Consider the following 27,183-nt stretch of genomic DNA (forward strand, 5'->3'; position numbering starts at 1 on the left):
TGTCGTAGAAGTAAATTCTCTCTGAAGGGTTGAAGGCAGACCGTGTCCTGTGATGGCACCACATGCTGGGAGAGGGCAGAGGAGGTGGCACCAGCCTCAGGAGCCAGGCATCCTGCTGTTGACCTCTGAGGACAGCACTGGGCCTGGGAGGCTGGCCTGCCCACCCAGCGTAGCCAGCTCTGGCCCAGTATCCCATCTGTGGCCCTCAGCCTTCCCACCTCCCCAAACTCCCCTCCAGCGGCCAGCTGGTGACCCCAAGAGAGGAGCATCCCACCCATTGCCCAGGAAGCCAGGACCTCTGGACCCTTCCCCTTGGCCTCTGGCAGTGGACGACTTGAGGCTTCAGTGGGTCAGCTGGAGAACAGACCTTTTAGACCAGGAAACCCACACTCTGATTGATACCCAGCCATGTAAGGCCACAGCCAGTCAATGGGCCAGGTCCATGGTAACTCTGACAGCCATATTCTTTACCCAGGCTGAGGCAAGTCCAGAGACCTCTCCATGGAGAGCTAGGCATGGCCAGGCCGGGGCCTGAAACCCACTCCCCCTCTTACAGAGCTCAAGTTCTGATGCAGCCCCCAACCCGTCACCAGCTGGTGACATTGACACCCAATCAGTGTCCAGAAGCTTTGACATTTTTTCTCCCCATGAAAAACTAACATGTGCGTCTCCTAGTCCTTCCAAGGTGGGGAGAAAAGTGTGTGTGTGTGTGTGTGTGTGTGTGTGTGTGTGTGTGCATGCGCACGCACGCGTGTGTTGAATGAAAGAGAGAAGAAGAGCACTCAGACGGATCACGCCCAGGGGAGGGTGAGCTCCCTGCTTTGTTGCACCATCTGGGGGTCGCACACCCAAGGGCCACCTGGACTCCATCACCAAGAGTCTAATTAGCAAAAGGCTGGCAAGTCTTTCTAGAAATTCTACTGCACTGCCTGGCTCATCTACAGCTGCAGACATTTCTTCAGCAGGAGCAGGTGTTCTGTCTTCTGTTTTTTCCAGAGGCACCTGTCTCCTTAAACGCAGGTCCGTGTTGTGTCGGAAACCTAGTGCATCTGTGTGTGTCTGTGTTGGTGTTTCTGTGTCGGTGTCTGCGTGGGTGTCTGCACGGTACCCAGTCGCCATTCTGCAATGCATCACTCTCGTGCCGAGGGTGAGGTCCAGGCGCCGGGCTGCGTGTTGTGGTTCAACAGTGGCTTTTTTTCTGAGACCATTGTGCTTTGTCAGAGCCTGTCCGGCTGTGGCATCTGTGGATCTGCAGGGATCTTCTCGTTTGCATGTTCCTTGGGGCGGTGTGTCCCTTGCTTCCTCATTCTGGTGTGTGTTCCCCTGCCTGCATGAACTTCTCTGGTTCTGTGTTGTGTGCCCAGTGCCACCCCTTGTTCTGTGACCATCCATGTAGCTACTGAAAATGGCTGGGTAAGCAAGCCAAGGGTGTCGGAGGAGGTCACGGGAGAGACAGAGTCCCTCTCCCCCTCCCCACTCCCCAAACACACCAAGAAGTATTTTTAACGTGTAGGTTGAGAACAAGCCTAACATCACCCATGGTTGGGAGAGAGCGAGAGCTTGGAATCCCCCTCTAGACCAGATCAGCCCCACCCCTCACTTCAGCCATCTCGGAGCTGTAGGCAAGGCCCAGAGTGTGCTAGGTGCTCTCCTTCGGCACCTCCCACCAGCCCCTGCCGATCTAGCGATCTATCGGACCCCAGACCACCTTCTGCCCCAGTGGGCGCGGTGGGAGCTGTCCATTCAGGACCACAAGCCATCCTCTGCCCTAACTAAAGGTGGGCAGAGCACACCTGTGTCCCTTTGGCCTCCCCTCCCCGACCTGTTCACCCTCCTCGCCCCTCCCCTGATGCACCCATGGTGCCAGGGACAGAAGCTGATGTTTAACTCCCTCCCCCACCCCAACTGGAGCCTGTGCCAAGCCCCTGGCTCCCTCACTGTGTTAACACTTGGCACTTCGCCAGCCCCGAGAAAGGTAGATGACACAGCCACAAATCTAATCCACATAGTTTCCATCTACTCCTTAATCTGATTGATGTTCCCTCTTGCACTGAATAATACATGCCTATCTCAGGTAAGCCATTTTATAAAATAAGGAGATAAAAAAGCACTGTCGAGACAGTGTTTGCTTTTGCCGAGCTGGCGTCCCACAGCTCCCTGGGTGTCCGAGGCGGCAGAGCTACTGACAGAGGCTCTCCGGGCCCTCAGGGGCTTAGAGCCCACTTGAATCGTAAGCCTTCTTGCTTTTGATAACACAGTATTATTTCTCTTACTCTAGAAGAAAAAGTTTATTACCAAAACAAGAGTATTTTTATGAAAGAAAAGGACAAACCTATAAATTAACTCAACCTATATTTCCCTTGAAAATACTTTTCAGGCTCCGCCAAAACGTAGAACTGAAAGCATGTATTTTGGAAGAAAGAGATACATTTTGTATGCTTTCTGTTCCTTTTGTAGATTCACAGTTTATTTTCTAAGACTGCAAAGATCACTTTGTCACCAGCCCTGGGACCTGAGACCAAGGGGGTGTCTTGTGGGGAGTGAAGGGGAAGGGAGAGGCTGGCATGAGGGTCACAGTTATTCCAACGAGCTCCAGAGAGGGGCCACCTGTTCTCAAAGACATGTTGGGGACTGGATATGCTCTGGTTCCTTGATGGTGGCCCCTCTGTCTTGGAGCTGACTTGTCAAGTGGAATGAGTAGAGAACTTGATGGTCAGTTCCAACCCTGATAGAAGGTACTAGGGTTCTGAATTGTGAACATTAAGAAGATGGTATCCTTTGTAATCTTATGGCAACCAGAACGTGGCTTAAAGCAGTCATGGTTTCATCTCTTAAAACACAGTGTGTAAATTTATTCAACTAATGATGGGAAATGTATCACTTCTATGTACAGCGGACTTAAGTGCCATTTGTTGAAAGGGAACAAGTCATCGAGAACAAAAAAGCCCAATACTTAGAGTCCCAATTTTGTCTTATTTGCCAAAAAAAAAAAAAAAAAATCAACAATGACAAAGCAAACCCCCTCTGGTTGATATTGTTATATTGTATATACTGTATAATAGGAAAGAGAATTGATGTATCTTACTTTTTCATTATTTGCTAACCAAAGCTGTACATTTTTCATATGATCCACAGCCTTTTGGGTATCTAATGGGTCAAAACCATGGGACCTGCCACCTCCCATCAGCAGTTCTGGAAATGCACTATTTCTACTGGTATTCTTGCTTTTTTTTCATTTTCTTGCTGAAATGACATGAATTGTTGAGTTTATTTTTACACAGTAAAGAGTGAAGAAAGACTGTGGTCTCCTTGGAATATCTCTTCTTTCCTCAAGCTTGCAAATGTCATCTCAACCTACTGGGTGACCTCAGGGGCCCTCCCAGGATATGCCCGCCTACCCATTGCCCTGTGCCCCTCAAAAATCCCACAGCCACCTGGTGATAGTGGACATCAGGTGTGGGGAGGGGGCCTGCCCAATTCACAGGTGCAGCCAACACCAAGGCAGAGAGCAGTGAAGTGATTCTGCAGTGTGTAGAGACCACACTGGGGCTTGGATTGCAGAGTATCTGCCTGTTTCTCACCTCATCTGCAGCCCTACTCCCTCCTGAACCAATGCACTGCCCACAGCACACCTGGCTACAGGTCCCAGGTGGTCTGGGCTTGTCCTTCCCAAGCAGCCCTGCTCTCCTTTGCCACATCCCTTCTGACACATCCTTAGGGTTCCCAGGCTGTTTCCCTGCACTCAAGCAAGACAGCACCCCCAGGTTCACATAACAAGAAGATGGCTGATGTGGGAACCCTGCGCACTGAAAAGAACTCAGTTCCCTGGCCCCTCATGGGCCAAGCTAGCCACTGGATGGACATGGAGCTGTGGAGCTGTTCCCTTCTGTGGGATAAAATCAATGAGCATGAGTCAAAATAACCTGCCTGGTTGATTGGTCTCCCCCATGCCCCAACACACATGCATGTGCGTGCACACACACTCCATACACACACACACATACTGAGTTAACAGATGGGACTTGGTCAGGACTCAGGAGCTGGAGTTTGGTGGAGTGTAAGTAGGCTGCCCATTGCCTGGAGTAGTATGTACAGAGGGGGTTTGGCCTCAGAGCAGTTGACCACTCACCCTGTTGACCCTGCAGTAGGAACCCCAGTTGGGAGAGAGAAACCCCTGCCAGGCTGAACACCCTGGGCCTGTTAGTTGCCCTTGGTGTGCAGTGTCCACCTGGAGGCTGCACACGTGTGGCTGGGCCCAGGGTTATACTCAGTGCCAGCAGCTCAGGCCAACACACCACCTCTTTGCCTCCCACTCGCGCAAGTGCATAGTTATGTCTGTAATAACATCACTCTTACATTTCTAATTTCTATGAAACAGCTCATTCAAAACTTCGGTATTTTTACTATTATCAGAAACAAATGACTTTCCCCACTTCTCACACCTGATCTTGGCACATCAAGGACTGAATTTAGGGACTGTGGAGCAGAGAATAGCAGCTTTACAAGGAGACAGCAAATGGGAGCTGGAGCAGAGGGACACAGGCTCAGGATTTCAAAGCTGGAGAGTGTCTCCAAAGCCACTGATGCCAACAGCCCATCGAATGCATGAAAATGTTCTCAGCTTACACACTTCCAATGATAGGGAACTCACTATCCATAGAGACAGTCTGGCCCACTTTCAAACAGCTCCAGCTGGGAATTTTTCTTTTTTCTTTTCTATCTTTCATATTTCTTTTCTGTTATGCCCAATTCCTTATATTGAGCTGCAGCTTCTATCCATCTGTTTGCCCACATGGAGACAGGCCCCATGTTTCCTAGGGTTCAACCTTTGTGTCTCTCCTGCACCACCTGGCTGACCTGCTATAGGGGCACACTCCTCCCACCCAGAAGCCCCCCAAGGGCAGCAGAGTATAGACCAATCCCTAGAGGGTCCTTGCTCTAGGAAGCTGGGGCTTGTGCATCAGCTGTGGGCCCCCCAGGGTAGGAGCAGCACAATTCAAGGAGTTCCAGCCTCCTCCATCTCCTTGTCTGCTCCCTGCAAGGCTCCCAGCGAATGGGCCTGTGCCCAGGAGCCCCCTCTCTGCAGACCTCCAAGGAGTACAAAGCCACCTGGCTCTGTGGAGTTAACTGCTGGCTGGAAACAGGAAATAGGAGAGAAGAAAAGCGGTAGCTGTGGGGAAGTTAGAAAGGTTCTGCAACTCTTTGGAAGGCCTGTGGTTCTGAGCTCAGGACTTGGCTTCTTTGTAGAAACCAGATGCCCTGTAGAAGAGACTGGAATGCTCAGCCCAGCCAACAAGAGTCCCTCTGGGGGCTGGAGTCAGCCGGAACTGCTGCCTTGACCTTAGCAGAACTGCCTCCCTCCCACCCTGAGCCCTCACTAGGAGATTCTTTCCCATTCACAGCCGTAGGTGCTCGCCTGGGCTCAGGCTCATCAGCTGGCTTTGCCAAGGGCCCAGGCCCTCAGGGGTCTCTGTGCTCCACCTCTGGAGGTGCCCTGGCAGTGCTGTCAGCCTCCAGGGGCCATTGGCATCCACACTGTACATCACGCTCTGTGCCTGACTCGTTCCTAAGCTTTATCTCCCGTCATCCCAATGGCTACCCTGATGACAACGCTGAGTTTGCAGATGAGGAGCCAGCGGTGAGGCTGAGTGACCTGCTGAGTGGCAGGGTGGGCGCTCAGACTGCAAATCCCCTGTCTTTCCACACTAGCTATAGGTTCAGAATTCATCTGCAGAAGTCAGCACCAGGGAGGCCACCCCCTTGAAGAGGACCTGAGCCCATGACCCTCTGACCAGATCTGCTCTTCCCTCGAACTTCACTGCTCTGTTGTCATCCCTGAGCCCCCAGGTTCTCAATCACTCACATGTGATGCACATGGTGAGTTCCTGTGGCCTTGGATTCCCAAGATGCCCTTCCCCATGGAAGCAGAGCCTCCCTCCTCTCCTGATGTTCAAAGAAATTGTTTGTAACAGTCTGATTGTTTCTAAAGCATGGCATGCTGCATGCAGTCCATGGGGTGGCAAAGAGTTGGACACGACTGAGCAACTGAACTGAACAGTCTGATCCTTAAAAACTGAAAATCATTTCATTTCGTGGTTTTCCCATGAAGCACACTTGGCATTTCCTGAGATTCACTCAAGGAGATGAACAGTGGTTTTCAAGGCCTTAGTTTCCCCTAGCATAGGAAGACAGGGTGGGACCAGGCAGTCTCTTCAGTCTCTTTGGACTCTCCCTGGAGCCCAGGACCAATCTGTGGGGACCAGCAGGGCCCTCTCTGCAGGATGCCTGATGTACCTGTTCCAAGACCCCTGCTTACATAGGGCACCTCTGGTCCCTGCCCCACCATTGGGCCAGCAGCCATGGGATCTGCCCTCAGCAGACTTTTCTTCAATGCTAACTACCCTTTCAGGGTCCTTCTTGTCCTCCCTCAAACCTTAAGACTACATGAGTTCTTATTTCTGATCACTGTTGGTGGACCTGGGTGACACTGTCTCCCCAGAAGTTTCTCAGCTACCATATAAATCAGGGTACACATAGGTACTCGGGGCAGGGGCCACAAGACCAGAGCCCCCTGCCATGATCTGGATTTGGCAGTCTCCCTTTGGGGACAGGGGAAGAGAAGGATATTGAGAAAATGGGTAACCACAACTGAGCCTTTAGACAAACAGACATACAGGAGATTGGCCAAGATGGCCAAGCAGAAGGACCCTGAGCTCACCTCCTCTTACAAGCACATCAAAATCATAGCTATTTGCAGAATAGCCATCAATGAAAAAGACCAGAACCTACCAGAAGAGATCTTCTACAATTAAAGACATAAAGAAGGAAGCACACTGAGACTGGTAGAAAGGGCAGGTCCTTGATAAAGTCCCAAAACCCTGGTGGACAACCCACAAAGTGGTGAATAACTACAGTGTAGAGATTCTCCCACAGGAGTGAGAGTTCTGAGCCCTGCATCAGGCTCCTCAGCCCAGGGGTCTGAACGAGGAAAATGAGCTCCCAGAGCCACTGGCCTTGAGAGCTGGCAGGGCTTAATTTGGGGAGCCCCACAGGACTGTGGGGAAAAGCGACTTCACTCAAATGGTGTGCACAAAATCTCTCATGCTCCAGGACCCAAGGCAAAAGCAGTAATTTTATAGGAGCCTGGGCCAGACCTACTTGCTTATCTTGGGGAGCCTCTTGGAGATGCAGGGAGGGTGTGGGGTTGAGGAGTGGCTCACCTTGGGGACATATCCACTGGTAACAACCATTCTTCGGAGCTCCTTCTACCACATGGATGTTAATGCTGGTGAGCACCATTGTGTGGCATCCTCCCTCTAGCTCATCAGGGCCAAGACCTGGCCCTACCCAAGAGCCTGTATAGGTATCAGAGCTGAGACACCTCAGGCCAAGCAACTAATTGGGTGGGAACACAGCCCCATCAGGGCAGACCAGATGCCTAAAGACCTCCTGAGTCCTCAGCCTCCCTTGGACACAGCCCTGCCCACCAGAGGGCCCAGAACTTGGCTCCACCCACCAGTGGGCAGGCACCAGACAAGAAAATCACCATCCCACAGCCTGCAGATACAGCCTGCCCATCAGCAGGCCAGACACTGCCCTGGAATCATCTGGGCCCCAGCCCTGCCCATGAGCAGACTAACACAAGGTTCAGGACGCCCTGGACTCTGGATCCAACTGTGTCAGGCTATCCCCCACCCCCATCCACAATCACTAATGGTGTGACACCAGCTCTGGAATCCTAGACTCCAGGACTTGGCTCTGTTTGTTAGAGGCAGGTACTAAGCCCAGGGTTAATACCTATCTTTATCAAATTATTCTAAAAAATTGCAAAGGAGACACTTCTGAACTCATTCTATGAGGCCAGTATCACTCTGATACCAAAACTGGATAAACACATCACAAAAAAGAAAATAGTACTGATAAACATACATGTAAAAATCCTCAACAAAATATTAGCAAACTGAATCAAACAATACTTTTAAAAGGATATTATACCATGATCAAGTGGAATCTAACCCAATTATGCAAGATTTTTCAATATCAGCAAATCAATTAATGTGATACACCACATTAAGAAACAGAAGAATAAAAACCATATGATCATCTGGATAGATGCATAAAAATCTTTTGACAAAATCCAACATCCATTTGTAATAAAAAAGACAACTCTAGAAAGTGAGGATAGAGGGGAAATGCTTCAACATAATAAAGGCCATATATGACAAACCAACATCCACCAACATCATACTCAACAGTGAAAAGTTGAAAACGTTTTCTCTAAGATCAGGAACAAGACAAGGATGCCCAATCGTATCACTTTTATTCAACATGCATTGGAAGTCCTAAGCATAGCAATCAGAGAAGAAAAATAAATAAAAGGAATCCAAATTGGAAAGGAAGAAGTAAAGTTTACACTGTTCACAGATAACTGTTCGTAGAAAGCCCTAAAGATGCCACTAGAAAAGTACTAGACCTCATGAATGAATACAGTAAGATTATAGGATACAAAATTTATACACAGAAATCTGTTGCATTTGTATACACTAACAATGAACTATTAGGGAGAGAAATTAAGGAAACAATTTCATTTATCATTACATCAAAAAGAATAAGATACCTTGGAATAAAGTTCCTAAGGAGGTAAAAAACCTGTGCTTGGAAAGCTGTTATAAGACACTGTTGAAAGAAATCGAAGACAATACAATCAGATGGAAAGATGTATCAATACTATGTTCTTGGATTGGAAGAACCAATATTGCTAACATTATCACTCTACTCAAGGCAATCTACAGATTCAATGCAATCCCTATCAAGTTACCAATGATATTTTTTTCAAGAGAAATAACTGTGAAATTTGTATGGAAACACAAAAGACTCTAAATTACAAAAAAAAAAAAAATATTGAGAAAGAAGAATAGAGCAGGAGGAATTACATTCCCTGACTTCAGATTATACTACAAAGTTACAGTAATCAAAAGAGAATGGTACTGGTGCAAAAAAAGACATATGGATCAATGGAACAAGACAGAAGGTCCAGTATTAAACCCACACACATGATTGATTAATCCACAACAAGGGAGTCAGGCACATGCAATGGAGAAAAGACAGTCTCTTCAATAAGTGGTGCTGAGAAAACTGGACAGCTATATGTAAAAGAATAACATAAGAACATTCTCTAACACTATATGCAGAAATAAACACAGAATGGATTACAGACCTAAATTTAAGACCAGAAGCCATAAAACTCCTAGAGGAAAACATAGGCAGAACACTCTTTGACATAAACTATAGCAACATTTTTTTTTGATCTGTCTCCTATGGCAAAGTAAATAAGGGCAAAAATAAACTAATTAAACTTAAAAGTTTTGCATGGCAAAGGAAATCATCAACAAAATGAAAAGACAATCTACTGACTGGGAGAAAATATTTGCAAATGGTATGACCAGTGAGAAGTTAATATCCAAAATATACAAACAGGTCATACAACTCAACATCAAAAAAAGAACCCGAATAAAAAATGGGCAGAAAATCTGAATTGACATTTTTCCAAAGTGCACATGCAGATGGCCAGCAGACACATGAAAAGATGCTCAACATCGCTAGTCATCAGGGAAGGGCAAATCAAAACCACGAGATATTACTTCACATCTGTCAGAATGGCTATCATCAGAAAGAACACAGGGACTTCCCTGATGGTGCCCTGGTTAAGACTCCTCATTTCCGTTGCAGGGGGCATGGGTTCCACCCCTTGTTAAGGAACTAGGCTTCCCACATGCTGTGTGGTACGTGGCCGAAAAAACAGACAAACACACACACAAATAATAAATGTTGACAAGGTATGGAGAAAATGGAACCCTCTTACACTGTTGGTAGGAATGTAAATTGGTGTAGTCACTGTGGAAAACAGTATGGAAGTCTCTCAAAAAACTAAAAACTAAAAAACTAAAAATAGAGCTACTATGAAAAGTAGAGTGTCAGTGGCTTAGTCAGGTCCACTCTTTGTGACTCCATGGACTATAGACCCCCAGGCTCCTCTGTCCATGGGATTCTCCAGGCAAGAATACTAGAGTGGGTGGCCATTCCCTTCTCCAGGGAATCTTCCTGACCCAGGGATCCAACTCAGGTCTCCCACATTGCAGGCAGATTCCTTACTGTCTGAACCACCAGGAAAGCCCCAGCAATTCCACTCCTGGGTATACATTAAAAAAAAACAAACCCTAAAACTAATTAGAAAAGATGTGCACTCACAATAGCATTATTTATAATTGCCAAGATAAGTCACGGAAGCGATCTAAGTGTTCATCAACAGATGAATGGATAAAGAAGATGTGGCATATACTATACCCACACAGACACACACACACTGGAATATGTATATGTATATATATACATACATATATATATATATATATAATGGGCTACTACTCAGCTGTAAAAATGAATGAAATCTTGTCATTTGCAACAACATCGGTGGATCTGGAGGGCATTATGCAAGTGAAATAAGTCAGAGAAAGACAAATATTGTATGATACCACTTATATGTGGAATCTAAAAGATACAATAAACTAATGAATATAACAAAAAAGAAGTAGACCCACAGATACAGAGAACAAACTAGAGGTTACTGTGGGGAAAGGGGAAGGGGAAGGGCACAGCAGGGGTAGGGAATTAAGAGTAGAAACTACCATGTACAAAATAAGCTACAAGGATATACTGTACAGCACAAGGAATACAGCCAACATTTGATAATATCTATAAATGTCTGTTGCATTAGTCACACAGTCATGTCTGATTCTTTGGCACCCCATGAACAGAGGAGCCCGGCGGGCTACAGTCCATGGGATTCTCCAGGCAGGAATACTGGAGTGGGTTGCCATACCCTCCTCCAGGGGATCTTCCCAACCCAGGAATTGAACCTGGGTCTCCTGCATTGCAGGCAGATTCTTTACCATTTGAGCCACCTTAAATTGTGAATCACTATACTGTACACCTGTAACTTACATAATATTGTGCCTCAACTATGCTTAAGTTTTTAAAAATGGGAAAAAAAGAAAAACATACTCATTCATTCATTCACTTATTGAATACCTATTTCCTGAGCACCTACCATGAACAAGCACCTGGGGCAGGTGCCCAGTGGGTGGTCTGTGGGCAGAAGAAGGCTCAGCTCAGGCACCTGGACCAGCTCCAGGCTCAGAAACAACGAAGGCAAATGGTGGGGGAGGATGGGGGAGGGTGAGGAGAGCGGGTGTGAGTTTGCATGCTTGTGTGCCTATAAGGCATTGCCAAGGAAGCCGTCTGTCCGCTGTTTGATTTCTGTGCTTCTCAATTCAGGCCAAGGTGGGGGGCCATCTGCTAAAGTGGGCACAGAGAAAACATTTTCGCTGTGCAGAAAATTGGCTTCTGAGGAGAGGCTGTGTGCTCAGCACAGAACCAGCCTGCAGAGGAGACGCTGGAGGCAGCGGGCAGGGCTGGGGTGCAGGGAGGGAGGCTCCACTCGCGTGATCTCGCTCAGGGCTGGGGAGACGCCCGTGCTCCTGCCCCATCCTTGTGAGGGCCCAGGCCCAGATGGTCAGTGTCTCTAAGGCATCAAACCCCTTCCTGAAACTTAGGGATCTTTGCTTGGGACTTGCATAGGGGGAGGGCTGTACTCCTTTTTAATAGCTTTATTAAGACATAATTGACATAGCATAAAATTTACTCATTTGAAGTATACGACTCAATGGTTTTTGGTATATTAATTACTAATTTTTAAAAATTGTGGTAAATATATACAACATAAAATTTACTGTTTTAACCATACAACTCATAGGTGTTATTATATTCACAGCATTATGCAATTATCACTATTTCTAAAACTTTTTAATCTACCCAAACAAAAACATTGCACCCATTAAACACTGACTGCCTCCCCCTCCCCCAATCCCTGATAACCTCCACTCTACTTTCTGTCTCTATGAACTGACCTATCTTAGGTACCTTATATAAATGAATCATACAGTATTTACCCTTTCGTGTCAGGCTTCTCAGCATGTTTTCAAGGTTCATCCATCTTGTAGGGTGGGTCACAATGCCATTCCTTTACAGCTGAATAATATTGCATCGTAGTGATAGACCACCTTTATTTATCCGTTCATCTGTTGGTGGGCCCTTGGTTCCATCTTTTGGCTATTGTGAATAGTGCTGCTAAGAATATGGGTGTGCAAGTGTCTGCTTTAGCCCTCCCTTTCAATCCCTTTGGGTGTATACCTAGGAGTAGAATCATGTGGCGATTCTATATACAGGTTTTGAGGAACTACCACACTGTTTTCTACAGTGGCTGCACCATTTACATTCCTACCAACAGTGTACTAGGTTCCAGCATCGCCACCCACATTTGTTATTCCTGCTGTTGTTACTTGATGGTTGTCATCCTAATGGGTAAGGACTTCCCTGTAGCTCAAATGGTAAAGAATCTGCCTGCGATGCAGGAGACCAGGGTTTGATCCCTGGGTTGGGAAGATCCTCTGGAGAAGGGAATGGCAATCCACTCCAGTATTCTTGCCTGACGGGCTACTGTTCATGAGGTCTCAGAGTCAGACACAACTGAGTGACTAACACACACACACACACACACACACACACACCCCCTAATGGGTATGAGGTGCTATTTTACATGGATTTGATTTGCACTTCCCTAATGATTAGTGATATTATATCATATCATAAAATACTCATGATATATTGATTTTCATGTGCTTACGGCCATTTGTGCATCTTCTTTTCAAAATGTCTATTCAAACCCTTTGGCCATTTTAATATTAGGTGTTTGTTTTGTTATTGTTGAGTTATATAAATTTTGTATATATTCCTGATATTCATCCAATATTGGATATATGCCTTGTGAATATTTTCTCACATTCTGTGGGTTGTCTTTTCACTCTCTTGATAGTATCCTTTGAATACACAAAAGTTTTTTATTTTGAAGTCCAATTTATATTTTTTTCATTGCCTGTGCTTTTAGTGTCATATCCAATAAATAATTTGCTAGGCTAAGGCTACTCGTTTTTGATTCCCCAGCCCCATGTAAACTAGTCCTCCCTGTGATCCTGTCTCATTGCATCCGTATCCCCTTAGCAGTGCCAGCCACACCTGATTGGTCTGCACAGCTCCACATCTCCCCAACGCAGAACCCAGGCAAGCAGAGGTCGGGTCTGTTTCCTTCCTCTTAGAAGATCCTTCTGGCTAAAGCATTCTTGGTTCTGGTCTTTGCTCTTCAGAATTCTGGTTCTCTAAGAATCACAGAATGTTAGTGCAGATGTAGAAAGAGAAAAAAACAGCAGAAATTCTCTTTGAAATAAGGACTGGCTGCTTTCATGCACCAGTGGAACTGGTACTTGTCACACGCTGGCTTGACTTGGTTTAGGAAAATATCCCAATGGCTTTTGTTGGTTTGGAAGGTAGACTCACCCTCTCCCCTACCTTCAAGGGTTCAGGCAGGAGGGAAAAGGTAAAGGGAGCTGCTTGCACAGCAGCAAAAGGGACTGTGGTTTTTATAGACATCCTAGGAGGGAGGAGGTAAGAATCTGTGGAACAGAGAACTGAGAAAAGAAAAGAGATGAAGTGGTAAAAGGCCAGGCAGGAAAGCCCAGTTGGCCAGAAACGTCCGTGTTGTCATCTGTAGCAAGTTGCTCCATCACCCAAACACAAGTGAATGTCTGCTTCCAGAAAGGCCCAGGTAAACGAAGCTCTGCACAAAGAAGTTGGGTGGTGTCCAGTGTAGACCCCCTATCGAGTATGAAGCAGAAGCAGGAAACGTGATGGCAGAAAAACATGGGGAGCCTCATGGGACCCTGAGTTTTCCACCTTATATGGATGAGAGCTGTGCTAGGGTGAGTTGTGTCCTGCTGAAATTCATATCCACTCAGAACTTGTGAACTTACTTGGAAATATGGTCTTTGCAGGTGTCACATCAAGTTAAGGTACAGTCATACAGGATTACGGGCTTCCCTGGTGGCTCAGAGGATAAAGCGTCTGCCTGCAATGCAGGACACCCAGGTTCAATTCCTGGGTTGGGAAGATGCCCTGGAGAAGGAAATGGCAATCCACTCCAGTATTCTTGCTTGGAGAATGCCATGGACAGAGGAGCCTGGCGGGCTACAGTCCACAGGTTCGCAGAGTCGGATGCGACTGAGCAACTTCACACACACACACACACACACACACACACACACACATACTGGATTACAGTCATACTGGTACAAAGTCTAGGAAATTTGGTCAAAAACACAGGGACATAGTGAGAAGGTCAAGTGAAGACAGGGCAGAGACTGGATGATGCTCCACAAGCCAAGGATCACCAGCAGCCACCAGAAGCTGGAGAGGGGCCTAGAGTGAATTCTGTCTCAGAACCTCCAAAAGGAACCTGCTGACACCGTGATTTCAGACTTCCAGTCTCCAGACTGAGGGAATTAATTTCTATTGTTCGAAGCTTCCCAGCCTGCAGTATCCTATTACGGCAGCCCAAGATAACTCAGACAGTAAAGAATCTGCCTGCAATGAAGGAGACCTGGGTTCAGTCCCTGGGTTTGGAAGATCCTCTGGAGAAGGGAACGGCAACCCACTCCAGTATTCTTGCCTGGAGAATCCCATGGTCAGAGGGGCCTGGCAGGCTACAATCCGTGGGGTCACAAAGAGTTGGACACAACTGAGCAACGAGCACTCCTACTAAGAAATGAATGGTGGGGCTAACATCCTTCTATTTTAAGAGCCAAGGAAAGGGAGGCTCTAAGCTTGGAGGACTGGGAACATCAGGAGCTCACCTTGGCTGGTGTGGGGTCCTAGCCTTCAGCTGAAGGAGCCAGAGCAGCTTTGGGCAGAGGGCAGGTCAAGCCTCAGAGCTCCAGTTTCTTTGCTCTTTAAGGCTCAGGGGGTCATCAGACTGTTGGCATCTGGCAGCTTAAAGGGGAGGCTGAGAAGCCATATGGTCAAAGCAGCTTCTGTACATTACACACTCACCACAGCCAGTTTGGGTCTCTTAGTGCTACAGCTTCCCTGGTGGCTCAGATGGTAAAGAGTCTGCCTGCAGTGTGGGAGACCCGGGTTCAATCCTGGGGTCAGGAAGAACCCCTGGAGAAGGAAATGGCAACCCACTCCAGTACTCTTACCTGGAAAATTCCATGGGTAGAGGAGCCTAGTAGGCTACAGTCCATGGGGTCCCAAAGAGTCGGACATGACTGAACGACTTCACTTTCACTTTCTTTCAGTGCTGTAGCACAGACCACAGTGCAGAATGGGGTCACCAACACCGGAAAACACCCAAGTGCTTTGGGAGGACAAGACTGCCCTTGGGGAACTGCCCAGCACTGTGACCCTCTGGCATGTGACCAGACTCTCCCTGTTGTGGATTTGGTGGCAACCTGGGGAGAGGAGCCAGAGATAAGGGGGGACGAGAGGATGAAGGATTCACTTAGTGGAAGGAAAGGAGATGGTGAGAGCCCAAAGTAGGATAAAGGGACAGAGAGTAAGGTGGAGCAGGGGAGGGTCCCTGGGCAGAGAGACCAGGTGGAGGGCCTGAAGGGGCAGCAGCATGGCAGGAGAGACCAAGAGCTGGGGTGGGGGAGGGTCAGGTCATACAGGGGCTTGAGGAGAAAAGCAGCTCACCTCAATGATGTGCAGAAAATTTCATAGCTCAACGGTGTCTCTGTTATCAGACACAGCCAAGATGGATGGATATAGAAACAAGAGGCCTCTGCAGTCATCTCTGAACACAGACAGAACATGAACTCTGTCCAGACCTAAAAATGGCCCTCAGGTCCCCTTTCCTTGCTGACTGGAGTGGGTTTGCCAACTTTAGCCTAAACTTTGCTAAAGTTCTCCTGCCTTCCAGACACAAATTACTAAGATACCCTATTATGGCATCACCCCTGATCCCTATGAGCACTCCCCAGCTCCCCACAGTGTGCTGTTGCCCTCACTCAATTCCACTGCAGTTGTGTTCTAGGGGTCCTCGGATAGGAGGTAACTGACACCTCATACACCAAGGAAAGAACTGTGAATTTTACTCTGAATAATATGGGAAGCCACTGCATGGTTTTAAGAGAAATGTGATGTGATTTTCAAAAATGTCCTAAAGACCCATCAGGAGGTTCTCTGTGGACTGTGAGTGGTGACATATGGAGCAGGGTTCCCTGTGGCTACTTGGTGCAGTAGGGGGCTTTTTCTGCCTACAGGGCGGGAAGAAGTGACAGTGTGAACACATGGACAGCCTCTGTGTCCTACAACCACCTTCTAAGGAGTTTCTGAGAAAAGAACTTCACTGAAGCGAGCTAGACTGGGCTGTTTGCATCAGCTTCAGCATCCTAGTGGACAGCGCATAGGTGCCTAGCCTCCCCCTTTCTGAGCCACCACACTCAAAACACCCTATAAGACAGAGTTTGTGGAGGGAATTCCCCAGTGCCCCAGCAGTTAAGACTCCACGCTTTCACTGCCAAATGCCTGAGTTTGATCCCTGGTCAGGGAACTAAAGAGAGGCAAAAAAAAAAAAAAAAAGACAAGTCGGTGGAAAAGACAAGATCAATCCACACTGGCAGGCACCAAGGAGGCAGGACATAAGGCTCTACACAAATGTCCCATGTTTCGATCAGGATATATGGTGATGTCATTCCCATGACCCTGTGTGTGCTCAGTCAGGAGGGCTAAGGGGCCAGACTTGTGAATAACTGGCTCCCGGGTTAGAGAGCTCAGAGGTAGGAGGCATATCTGCCTCCCCTGTCCCAGTAGACATATGTATTGCTTCCAAATTTTGCCTTGGAGGGTGAGCTAGCTAAGGGGGTTCTTTCAAAGTGCCAGGATACAACACGTCTCCTTGTCTGATGAAACCATGTGGGATGTGTATGTGTGGGTGGGTGAGTTGTGGGGTTCTCTTTCAGTGAACCCGTGGTCCAAAAGCATGATCAGTGGTCCCCAGGGATGGCAGAGGCAAAGTGTTGGCATTCTGCTTGCTTGCTTTTGCTGCCTTCTCATCTGACCTGGCTGTTTCTCCTATTTCTCTGAGGACTCTCACACCTGGAGGATGGAGCCCTTGGCTAGGCCTGCTTGCCTGAACTTCCCTCCCTGGATTGGCAGATTCCTCAAGCCCCATCTTGATCCTGTCTCCTACGATAGCACCCCTAGCCTAGAAGGCAGAGAGAACTTGGGACTGACTGTGGAAATGATCACAGAGCATGGAGGGCCCACTGTCACTTTCAGAGTCCCCTCTCTATCACGAAGGCTCAGGGAACCAGCGCCTACATTGGTATCAGCTGTATCAGTGTACATGTGTGCCCTTGAGTCCTAGAGATAGAGAGAGAGAGAGAGAGAGAGAGTGTGTGTGTGTGTGTGTTGGGGAAGACAGGGATACTAGGGAGGGAAAACTCTTCAATCACATCAGGAGTCTCCATTCCCACACATGAGGGTCCATGGGGGCAGGGCAGCACATGAATAGAATTTTATTTGGAAAAAAAAATGTATATGCAATATATTGGGGGAAAAAAAGCCTAAAAGAAAATATTCTGAAATGTCAGCAGTGGTTACATCTTGCGGTGGGATCAAGGATTTTTATACTTTCATGTTTTACACCAAACATGTGTTGGTTATGTAATTTAAATTTTATTTATTTATTTTTAAACCAAATTCTCCAGCCAACTGTGCTTTTTTCCCAGTTGCAGTAACTTTCCTTTGAGTTAGATTTGGTTCTGGGTGAACCCAAGGAACAAGCACTCCTTCTGAAGTTCACACTGACTTAGTACTCGTGCTTTCCTTCCTCCGACAGTTGATGTGTTGCGACAGTGTCCCTGTCCTCAGGAATTTTGCAGCCTAGAGGCATTCTCTCCCCACGACCTGCTCCTCCGCGAGGAAATGGGGGCGGAGGGGGCGGCGATGTTTGAGGGTGGGTGGCGAACGGGGGAGGTGGATTAGCCCTCTGGGCGAGGGGTGGGTGAGTGGTGTCGGCCTTGGCTCCTCAACACCGGGACAGTGGATGTAAAATGCTAGGACAACGTTAAAGGGATCGACTGCATTTTCTGCGGCTTCCTGCCCCTGAACCTTCCTGAGAAGGAGCCCTGGGGAGGACGCCCGCAACCTCGATCACGGTAACGGCGATACCGAGGCCTGGAGGCCAAGTTCTGGGGCAGGACCGCGGGACCCAGACGTCGGGCGCGGTTGCCACGGCAACGCCCTCGGGCGCGCGGCGATTGGCGGCGCTTCAGGGGCGGGACCCAGGAGGCGCTCCCGCGAGAACTTGGCCTCGTGGCTTCCGGTCGGCGCGGGCCCAGAGGGCGTGGGAGAGGCTTCCGGCTTGGGTGGCCTCCTGGACTACGTACGGTTCGGTAGCCGGTCTTGCTGGCTGTGCCAGCAAAATGTGACCAGAATGGGCTCCTTGTCCCTCCTCCGCTGCGACCACCCTGGACCACCTTTAGTCGCTTTGAGTAATGCCCAACCTCTTGCCGGGTCTTCCAACTCCGCCCTTCAGTCCATGTTCCATCTTGTGGTTCCCGGTTTCCCCAGTCTGCCTCTACCCCACTGCTCCCCTACTTCAGCCTTGTTCATTCGTGACTGACCTTGCTTCATCTCCCCCCAACCACTTGCTGGTCCCTCTGTCTAGGCCACGCCTCTTTTAAGTGAGGTGACTACCTGCTTAAAGTTACACCCCACATTCCCCATCCTCCCTGCCCTGATTTTTCTCCATAGGTCTTATCACCATCCAACACAGTTGATAATGTACTTATATGTTGTCTGAAAGTTCCATGGCCAAGAGTTTGTCTTGTTCAGACCAGAGCAGGTGCTCATTAGTTGTTGCAGACTAAGCAGGTGGACGAGGGGTCTTCTCTCCTCATCCTTCCTAAGAAGGGTGTTGAATCCCTTGGGTCACCCTCTCTGGAAGAACTGGCCAGGACTAGCTGAATGTCTACGTGCTAAGTGTCTTACTTTGGACATCTCACTCCCAAAGAGTGGCCTCCCATTTCTGTGGGAGGCCCAAGGAGCCTCTGGGAGCCCTATTCCTCCAAATACTGTCATCCTCAGCTCAGAATCCTCTGGTCTCCAGATGTCACTGGCTGTTGCTGGCAGTCCGTCCAGCATGCCTGGCACTCTGCTGGGTGCTGAACTGTGTGAGAAGATCTGGTGCTGCCTTCAAGGTTCTCAGTCTGGTGGGAGGGACAGAGAAGTGACTACCACCACACAGTGCAGTGCTGAGGATGGGCACCTGAGGCACAGTGGAAGAGGGTGGGCCCCTCTAGAATGGGGTCTCTAGAATTCCTCCCACTCGTCCCGGGGGCTCTTCTGGCATGAAGTGTGCACTGTGAACAACAATTACTGATTTTCTCCTTTGCACAGACATGATTTCTGGGATTCAGATCTTGGTGGCTGAGAAGCCTGTGCTTTTCCCAGGGCCGGATGCTGCTTCTCAGGCGAGAAGCCAGACAAGCATCCAGGCTGCCCAGAATTGCATCCAAGTGTCCAGACAACTGGCTTCCCTGTGGGTGTGGGCAATGGGAGAGGGGCTTTTGCTTGGTGTGTGGCTTGAGTGAGCGAGGGCAGCCATATGCTGCCAGCCTCGTGGGGAGCAGGGCACAGGCCACCCCAGCAGCCAGATGCTCCTGGGCTAGTCTATGGCTCAAAGGCATTTCCTTCAGGAGAGGAGCCAGGTGGCTCCTCTCCACCTGCTCTCCTGCCCTTGCCTCCCTCTTAGTGCCAAAGTCTAGGGTTCCAGGGCTGTGTCAGCATCGGGCCCTGCTGTACTGTCCTTCTGGCATGGAGCATGGTGGCCTGAAACGGACATCTGGTCTGCCTCAACCCCCACAGCCAGGGCATCTGTGGCCCCATGGAACACAGTAGCAGGGAGGAGAGCCGGAACCAGGGAAAGGCCATGCTCTGCTGTGCTTGCCAAGTAGCTGAGCATTCCTGGCATGGCTTACCTGGCATCGCCCTTGACACTGAGGCTTACTGAGGGCAACCCCCAAGGGCCCTGCCAGGGTTCCTTTTGCCAGGTTGTGTCTGCTCAGGCTGAGGGAGGGAGAGACAGAGGCCACAACTGATGATGCCAGTCCAGTGGGATCTTGAACTCAGTAGGAAAGGAGAGCAGCCCCTGCCCCTTGCTAATGATGTGCCCTCCTAGCTGGCAGAGGCATCCAACCTGCTCTGCAGGAGTTGGATCTACAGCCTGAGAGGGCTTCATTTTACAGATGGGAAAACTGAGGCTCTGCGAGGGGATGGAAGCATGTGTGTACTTGGTGGGCTGTATCTTGTTTGCCTGTCAGCACCCCCAGTGACATCAGTGTCATTAGCTCCATTTTATGAAGGAGGAACTGGGGTTTGGAGAAATGAAGCACTGTTTGCAAGCTGTCCTGGGTAAACCCCTTATCTGGCCCTGGCTTGCACAGATCTGAAAAGGAGCCAGGGCTCCTTTTGCCACAAGATGGAAAAGTGAGCCCAAGAATGCAAAGCTGAGGGAAGGGAGACCCAGGATCAAGGTGATCCTCCTGCAGGAAGCAAGAAGTCCTGAGGCCCAGCTGGGCTGGGAAGTTTGGATGAGGCTGCCAAATGCAGCTGTAGCCACCGGGGTCCTCACTGCACTTGGTCCTCCCTCCCCACCATGCCCCCAGTGTATGGAGTCACACTTGGTCACTGGGTCCCGAAGAAACAAGAAAACATCATCTTTGGCCTCTACCTGGCGTGTAGATGAGGCCATCAGCGTGACCCATGCCCTCCTCTGCAGTCTCTCCCCTACCAGGCCTTCCTACAGGCCCTTCCCTTCCTGTACCTCTGCTGTGGGAACCTATGCTGAGACATGTGGTGCCCCAGGCCTAATACTATTCCAGACTTGGAGGGGAGCCCCCACCGTCACCATCATATCACCCATCATTGGCAACAGTGATGAGACTTGGTCACAGCCCTTCAAAGATCAGGCCAGTTCAGTTGGGAGCAAAAGGAGCAGCCTGTTCCAGGTGACTGTGACAGAACAGATGGCCGAGGGGCAGAAAAGAGGTGCAGGTGCCCCCAGGGACCCTCCCGTTGGAGCCAGAGAAGGGGCCATGGAGGAAGGGGCTGGTCCCGAGATGGAAGGAGGCACCCCAGGCGGGTCATCCCAGCAAGCTGCCCTGGAAGGGAGGGTGTGTCTGGAAGCCAGGTGCACATCAGGGTGGCAGGGGCCAGGGGGCCTGGGAGCCAGGCTGAGCAACGGGGTCGTGTCCATGGGCTTTGAGCCCAAGGCTGACAGAGCGCATCCCAGCTTGTGGAAGCAGCTTTTCAGCAAGTGCCTTGAGCTTTCTTGGAAGCAGGCTGAGTTTAAATTATAAATAAACAAATGAGAACTCTGCGGCAAAGCGTGGGCCAGTGGGAACACGGGAGAGACTGGAGACAGAGACCTCACTTGGGAGCTAATATTCCCCCTGAACTCGAACCCTCATGCCCTCTCTTGCTAACCTGCCTCTGCCTCAGGGGCTTCTGGGCCTTCTGCTGAAAGTATCACCTGGGGTCTCAGGCTTCAGGGGCTGACCTTGGCTGGCCAGAAGAGGTCCAGTGTGGAGCCTGCATTGTGGGGAGTGGGGAGGCCCACTGGCTTGTACACCCAAGAGGTTCAGGCCTGAGTCTCCCTCGGACAAAAACAGGCCCCGGTGGACACTCATCCGTGTGGGAGGTGCCTTACCAAATGTTTGAAGGGGGAGAAAAAATTCCCATTTTCTTAGCTTTTTTTTTCTTTCTATTTTTTGATTATTTTTCTAGATGACTTCATTTCCAAGAAGGGTGTAGGGGAGAGAAGGAGGACAGGGGGCCTGAGGAAGGATGAAATGGGGAGAGTGGGTGTCAAGCCCAGGGAAAAGTCTGTGGGGGAATTGAGGGCCACCTTGTCCTGACCAGGTGCTCCCAGCCCAGACTGTCTCCTCCCCCTGATCTCCATGGACTTCTTGGCCAGCTCCAGTCCCACAAAGTCCTTGGACAGAGGTCAGCTCCCATCCAGCTGGGATTAGCAGGAGAAGGGCTTCTAGGAGCTTCTCTCTGGGGCATGACCTCCCTGCCCACGGACAGAGGTCTCCTTACCCCCTCTACTGCTCAGAACCAGCAGTATAGGACCCACTCTGGCTAGCTTGCTGGAAAAGAAAGTTTCTGCCCAGTGGCCACACGCCCAGGAGCAACACCCCAACCACATGGTCTCCCCATTGGGCGCAGACCCAGTAGCCCACACGTGATAGGGCACTGATGCCCCAAAGCCAGGGCCTTCTGCTGCCACCCTTGCTAGAAAAGATTCAGGAGGATAAGTTTTTTGGTGTTGCCTGCTTCTGAGTCAGTCTGCCCAGGTGAATCTTGGTTGGTGGAGCCCAGGTCACATGACCCCTCTAGCTGCAAGGGAGTCAGAGAACACCAGCAAGGCAGGAAGACCCCAGCAAAGCAGCAGCTACCTCAGAACCCCTTTAGTTCACAGAGGACTTTAGCAGCCCAAACGCCCAGCAGCTGCTGCACTCTGAGGAAGAAACCGTCTCAGGCTTCTCTTCCAGTCTCCAGTGGCTGCTGGAGACCTTTGGTGTTCCTTAGCTGGTGGGTGCACCACTCCTGTCTCTGCCTCCAAGTTCAGAGTCATCTCTGAGTCTCAAATCCCCTCTGCTTTTCTCTTCTGACACCTGACATTGGATTTAGGACCTACTCTAATCCAGGATGATCTCATCTTGAGATCCTGAACTTGGTTATATCTGCAAAGACTCTTATTCTAGATATGGTCATGGTCTGAGGCTCCAAGATTCCATCTTTTGGGGGCCCCACTTAATCTACTCCAAGAGGCATGAGAAATGACCACTGAGAAGGGGGCAAGGGAGGAGGGGGAGAGGTGAGGCAGAAGGAACATTCAGGCAGGAGAAACCAGCTGTCCTAGCCCAGCATTCACCGGACCATCAAATCTCCTTTTGGCTCCTGAAACCTCAAGTCAGCTGTGGCTGCCCAGACAGAGCTTTCCACCACCTCTGGTGTCCCCAACACTGTCTTTTCTCCAAGGCCAGGCACCACTAACAGCCTATCTTCTTGAGGGCTCCCAGGTGCCCCTGTGCCCCAGACCCCCAAGATCCCCAAGTCCAGGAGGCAGAAGAAGATGCCCTGCCTTTCCTCCCCAGGCACAAGGGAAAGGGTGGGTCCCCCAATCTCATTTCTTGACTTCCCACTTCCCAGAGCCATCCTTTCCCCCTCCCCAAATCCCCCCTGTTGGAGTTTGGGCCATTTCTTCTGATGGGGCTCATTCCCATCCTTGGCAGAAAATGCTGTCAGAGATGGAGAACCTTCAAGATGCATGGGTCAGAACTAGAATATAAAAACATCTGTGTGCATTCCACAGTTTACACGGCCCTTTGTCCTACATTGTCTCCTTAGATCCTCACTATTGCCTGAGAAGGAGATAGTAACCCCATTTTACAGAAGGGAAGACTGAGGCTGTCAGAGGCCTAATGACTTGCCTGAGTTTACATAAACCTGAGATTCCCATCCCAAATGTCCAACTCTAGCTTCTAATGCTATTCTTACCAACTTTACCACACTGGGCTCAATCCCATGAAGAATCCTGTCCATGTCAGGGCTTGAATCCTTCTAGGAACAGTGAGCTCATCACCTAACAAAAGAGCAAATTCCACTGACAGTCCCAAGTATCAGAGAAGCTTCCTACATTGTAACTTGCCCCTCCAACCCTGGCCTTGGCAATGGGCAATGCCCTGCCCTAGTCTTCTCCAGGACACATCTTTCCATTTCTTACCCATTTCTTGAAATGTCCCTTCTGGGTTACCCTCTCTAGAAGGGTTTCTGGCCTCTTGATGCCCCACCTACTTCAAGGACACAGGTCCTTGAGTCGTGAGGCAGCTGTGGAGGGTGACTTTGGACAGGTGTCCCCCGGCACTGTGCCCAAGTCAGGTGGAACTAAGGTGAGGACTGTGCCTGCTCTGGAGGTGACAGTCTCTTTGCCTATGACCAGGGTCTGAGGGTGAGGCCTGGCCATCTGGCCACCTTGGCCATCTCAAGGGGGCCACGATGGGCACTCCTGGGCAGAGGCAGTCACTGTGTCACAGCACAGTGGCAATGTCACATGTTGGGAAAGAAAAAGAAAGGCAACCACTAGCAAGCAGAGCGGCTGAGGAACAGCTGAGCTGAGTCACTGCAGCCGGGCGGGTGGAGGCGGCTGCAGGGGCGGGGTGGGGGCCTCCTAGGGATAGAGGAAGGAGGAGGGGACACCAGGCCCACCTGGCACCCTCCTCTGGGCTTCTGGAGTGTGGAGGGTCGAGGCATCTACCCTCCTCATCCCGTGGGATGCCCAGGCATTTGAGCTGACCATTAGGACTGTCCAGCCAGCTGGCCTCCAGCTCCATTCCCAGCTCAGCCACCACCCGGCCCTCAGGCCTCCACCAGCCACGTCATCTTTCTAAGCCTCAGTCTCCCCCTCTGTCTAGTGGGGAATGGCTGCCTCCCCTACTCCTGGGCCGATTACTGAAGGCCATGAGGCCAAGTGCTCAGGGTGGCGTCTGACACCCAGGGGGCTGCTGAGTGTGCCCAGTGACTCTGCTCACCATCACTATGAATGAGAAGCCCTACGGTTTTCCAAAGCAGTATTCTAGGGTTTGTCTAGTGGGCCTCCCTGACTCCTGCCCCTGCCCCTTCCAGTACCCCATGAGTGCATTGCTGAGGCTATTGGTGGTCTTGGGCTGTTTCCTTGTTGATTTTCCACACCTTCCCCTTCATGGGCCCCAGTGGCCCTGGGGGTCCAGGGTCCAGTAGGCTGCCCCTGTCACCTGCCAGGACTCACACTGCATGGTTCCCGCTGCGGCCAGGCAGGGCTGCAGAAGCAGACACCGAGTCCCACTCTGCAGTGGCAGCACCTGGCACACAGCAGTTCTAAAACCTCTCTGGGAGCCACAGCAGACGGTGCTGGCATCCTCCTATCCTCACAGGAGGCCCCTCAGATGGCAGGATGCCCCCAGCCTGCTGAAGCTCAGGGTTTAGGAACTGGAAGGCACCCTGAAGATGATCCAAACTCGCTCCCTCAGGCCCTCTGCCCAATGCCCCCAGTGATAACAGGGGAATCCCTGCCTCGGCCACTGCTTCCAGGCCCCCCTCCCCATCGGTGGTTGTGCTGGGATTTCCTGAGCCCCTTGCCCAGGAATCAGTACCACGGGGCTCACCCCAAACCAGGAGCCCATGTGATCCCAGCCCCTCCCTCCCTGCGCTCCCTGCTCTCCCTCAGCGGGCGCCTGTCTCTCCCGCCCCCACGCTACCGCGGGAAGGGGTTCCTATGGCACCCCTTCCCCCGCACACACTTAGCTCACTGGCAGCCCATCTGCCCCAGACAGTGAGCAGCAGATGCCTCTATACACAGCGGTGCCTGAAGTGTGGCCCAGCGCCTGCTGGACGAGAGCATGCCAGCCCAGTGCGGGGCTCACATGACACTAGGCTGGGGCAGGGGCCCCTCACCCAAGGTGAGACCAGGCCATCTAGACAGCTCACCAGGGCCAAGAACCAAGATGTCTGAGCCTGGAATCAGAGTGGCCCTGGAGAGAGTTGCTGGATAGCCAGCTCTTCAGCAGGCTCCTCCCTTGGAAGACAGGTTTCTACAGCTCCCTGACTCCCTGGGGAGGGCCCAAAGTGAGGGGGTTGGTGGACCCCATGGACATATCCCACAGGGCCAGTCACTGAACAAAGCATGTATAAAGGCTTAGGGGAGAGGCTTCAAAGCACCCACCTCCTGCACAAGTGTAGGACCCTCACCTGGGCCTCATAGGGCTCCTCACTCAGTCTGTCTTGGCCCCAGCCTCACCCCAGCTCCCTCAGCAAGCTTCTCTCTCTCCTGAGTTCTTACAACCGACAGGGGCAAGTGGCAGAGCAGGGTCAAGGGACCCTAGAGCTGGGCTTCCTGAGGGGTGGTCACAGTTCCTGGATCCACTGGTCCCTGGACTCACCTACTGTTTCCAGGATGCATGTGGCCAGTTGGCAAAGAGACTTGTTTCCATGGCAGCAGCCTCTAGCCCTGGGTCCAGTGGGGAAGGGTGGGCTGAGGACCCCAAGAGCTTGGTCTTTACCTCTGCTTTGCCCTCCCCAGCCCAGGGGCAGAGTCTGATAGCCCATGGGTAGCCAACAGAGCACTAGAGGGCCAGCCCAGCCTGGGGGAGGGAATTGCTGGAGGGCTGCAGGGCCCCATCCACTGAGGTGAGGTGGTACACACACTCTTCCACCCTCAACAAAAACAGGAAAAGAAACTGGCTAGGTCTGGAGCCCTATGGACTCTGACTTGACATTAGCTAGATTTTCCTGATTCTGGAAAGAATTAGAACATTTCAAGGATCTGCACATGGGGCTGCTAGCTGCCAAGCCCTTATCTTGTTCATGGGCTCGTGCCCAGTGTCCTGTGTGAGACGTGACAGGGAGAGAGGTGAAACTGTCTTAGGCTGGTGTCAGCCAGCCCGCCTGGGGCAGAGGGATGGAGAGCTTGGCCTCCGAGGACCCCATTAACTGAGACCCCAGAAGCCACGACAACTAAACTCACTCCCAAGCCCTGCAGCACCCCTCTCTCCCCCACCCTTACCCTTGTTTTTCTCCCCTCCTCCCAGCACCCACACGGTGCAGGCAAGCTCAAGCACCAGCACACACGCACGCCCCCGGGCCGCCTCTGCTCCCCTCACATCTTGCATTTGTTTTGCTTCAGCAGGGCTCGAATGGGGACACGCTGCACTCTCACAATTGGCAGCTTGCTCCGATCCCCCCGTGCCCCGCCATGGAGGTGCCATATGTCAGTGTCATGAATAAGCATGAGGCTCCATGGCTGGGGGGCTGGGAAATGGCAGCTGCCAATCACCAGCTGAGCAGACATGGGGTAGGGGCTACCATGGAGTGGGTCACCACTACCAGAGGGGTGAGCCAGGTGGGGGGATGGCATGGGCAGAGGCATGGAAAGAGGGTGGGATTGGAGCATGGTCCCTGGTCTTCACCAGGGGGACACATCTCTAGGTGACCACTATGCTTTCCTGAAAACAAGCAAAACCCAAAAGGCAGGGTGTGACCTTGTGGGGGTGTCCAGAGTCCACGAGCCCTGCCTCTCAGCCTTGTCTCTGCCTGTGGGCCCGCTGGCCAGCTCACACCACCTCCTCCAGAATACCCTCCTCCTGGGCCAAATGCCTCAATTTGTGCCTCTCCCCAGCACGTGCTCCA

At 50.7% G+C, this 27,183-nt stretch overlaps 1 protein-coding gene across 2 annotated transcripts in view; it reads right to left on the reverse strand.

Moving 5' to 3' along the window:
• ENDOV (endonuclease V) overlaps positions 1 to 27,183 on the reverse strand; it is a 79,694-nt gene that overhangs the window by 31,098 nt on the left and 21,413 nt on the right. The gene's annotated exons all lie outside the window — the stretch shown is intronic.

This window comes from Bos taurus, chromosome 19 (genome assembly GCF_002263795.3).
Source record: "Bos taurus isolate L1 Dominette 01449 registration number 42190680 breed Hereford chromosome 19, ARS-UCD2.0, whole genome shotgun sequence".
Lineage (NCBI taxonomy): Eukaryota > Metazoa > Chordata > Mammalia > Artiodactyla > Bovidae > Bos > Bos taurus.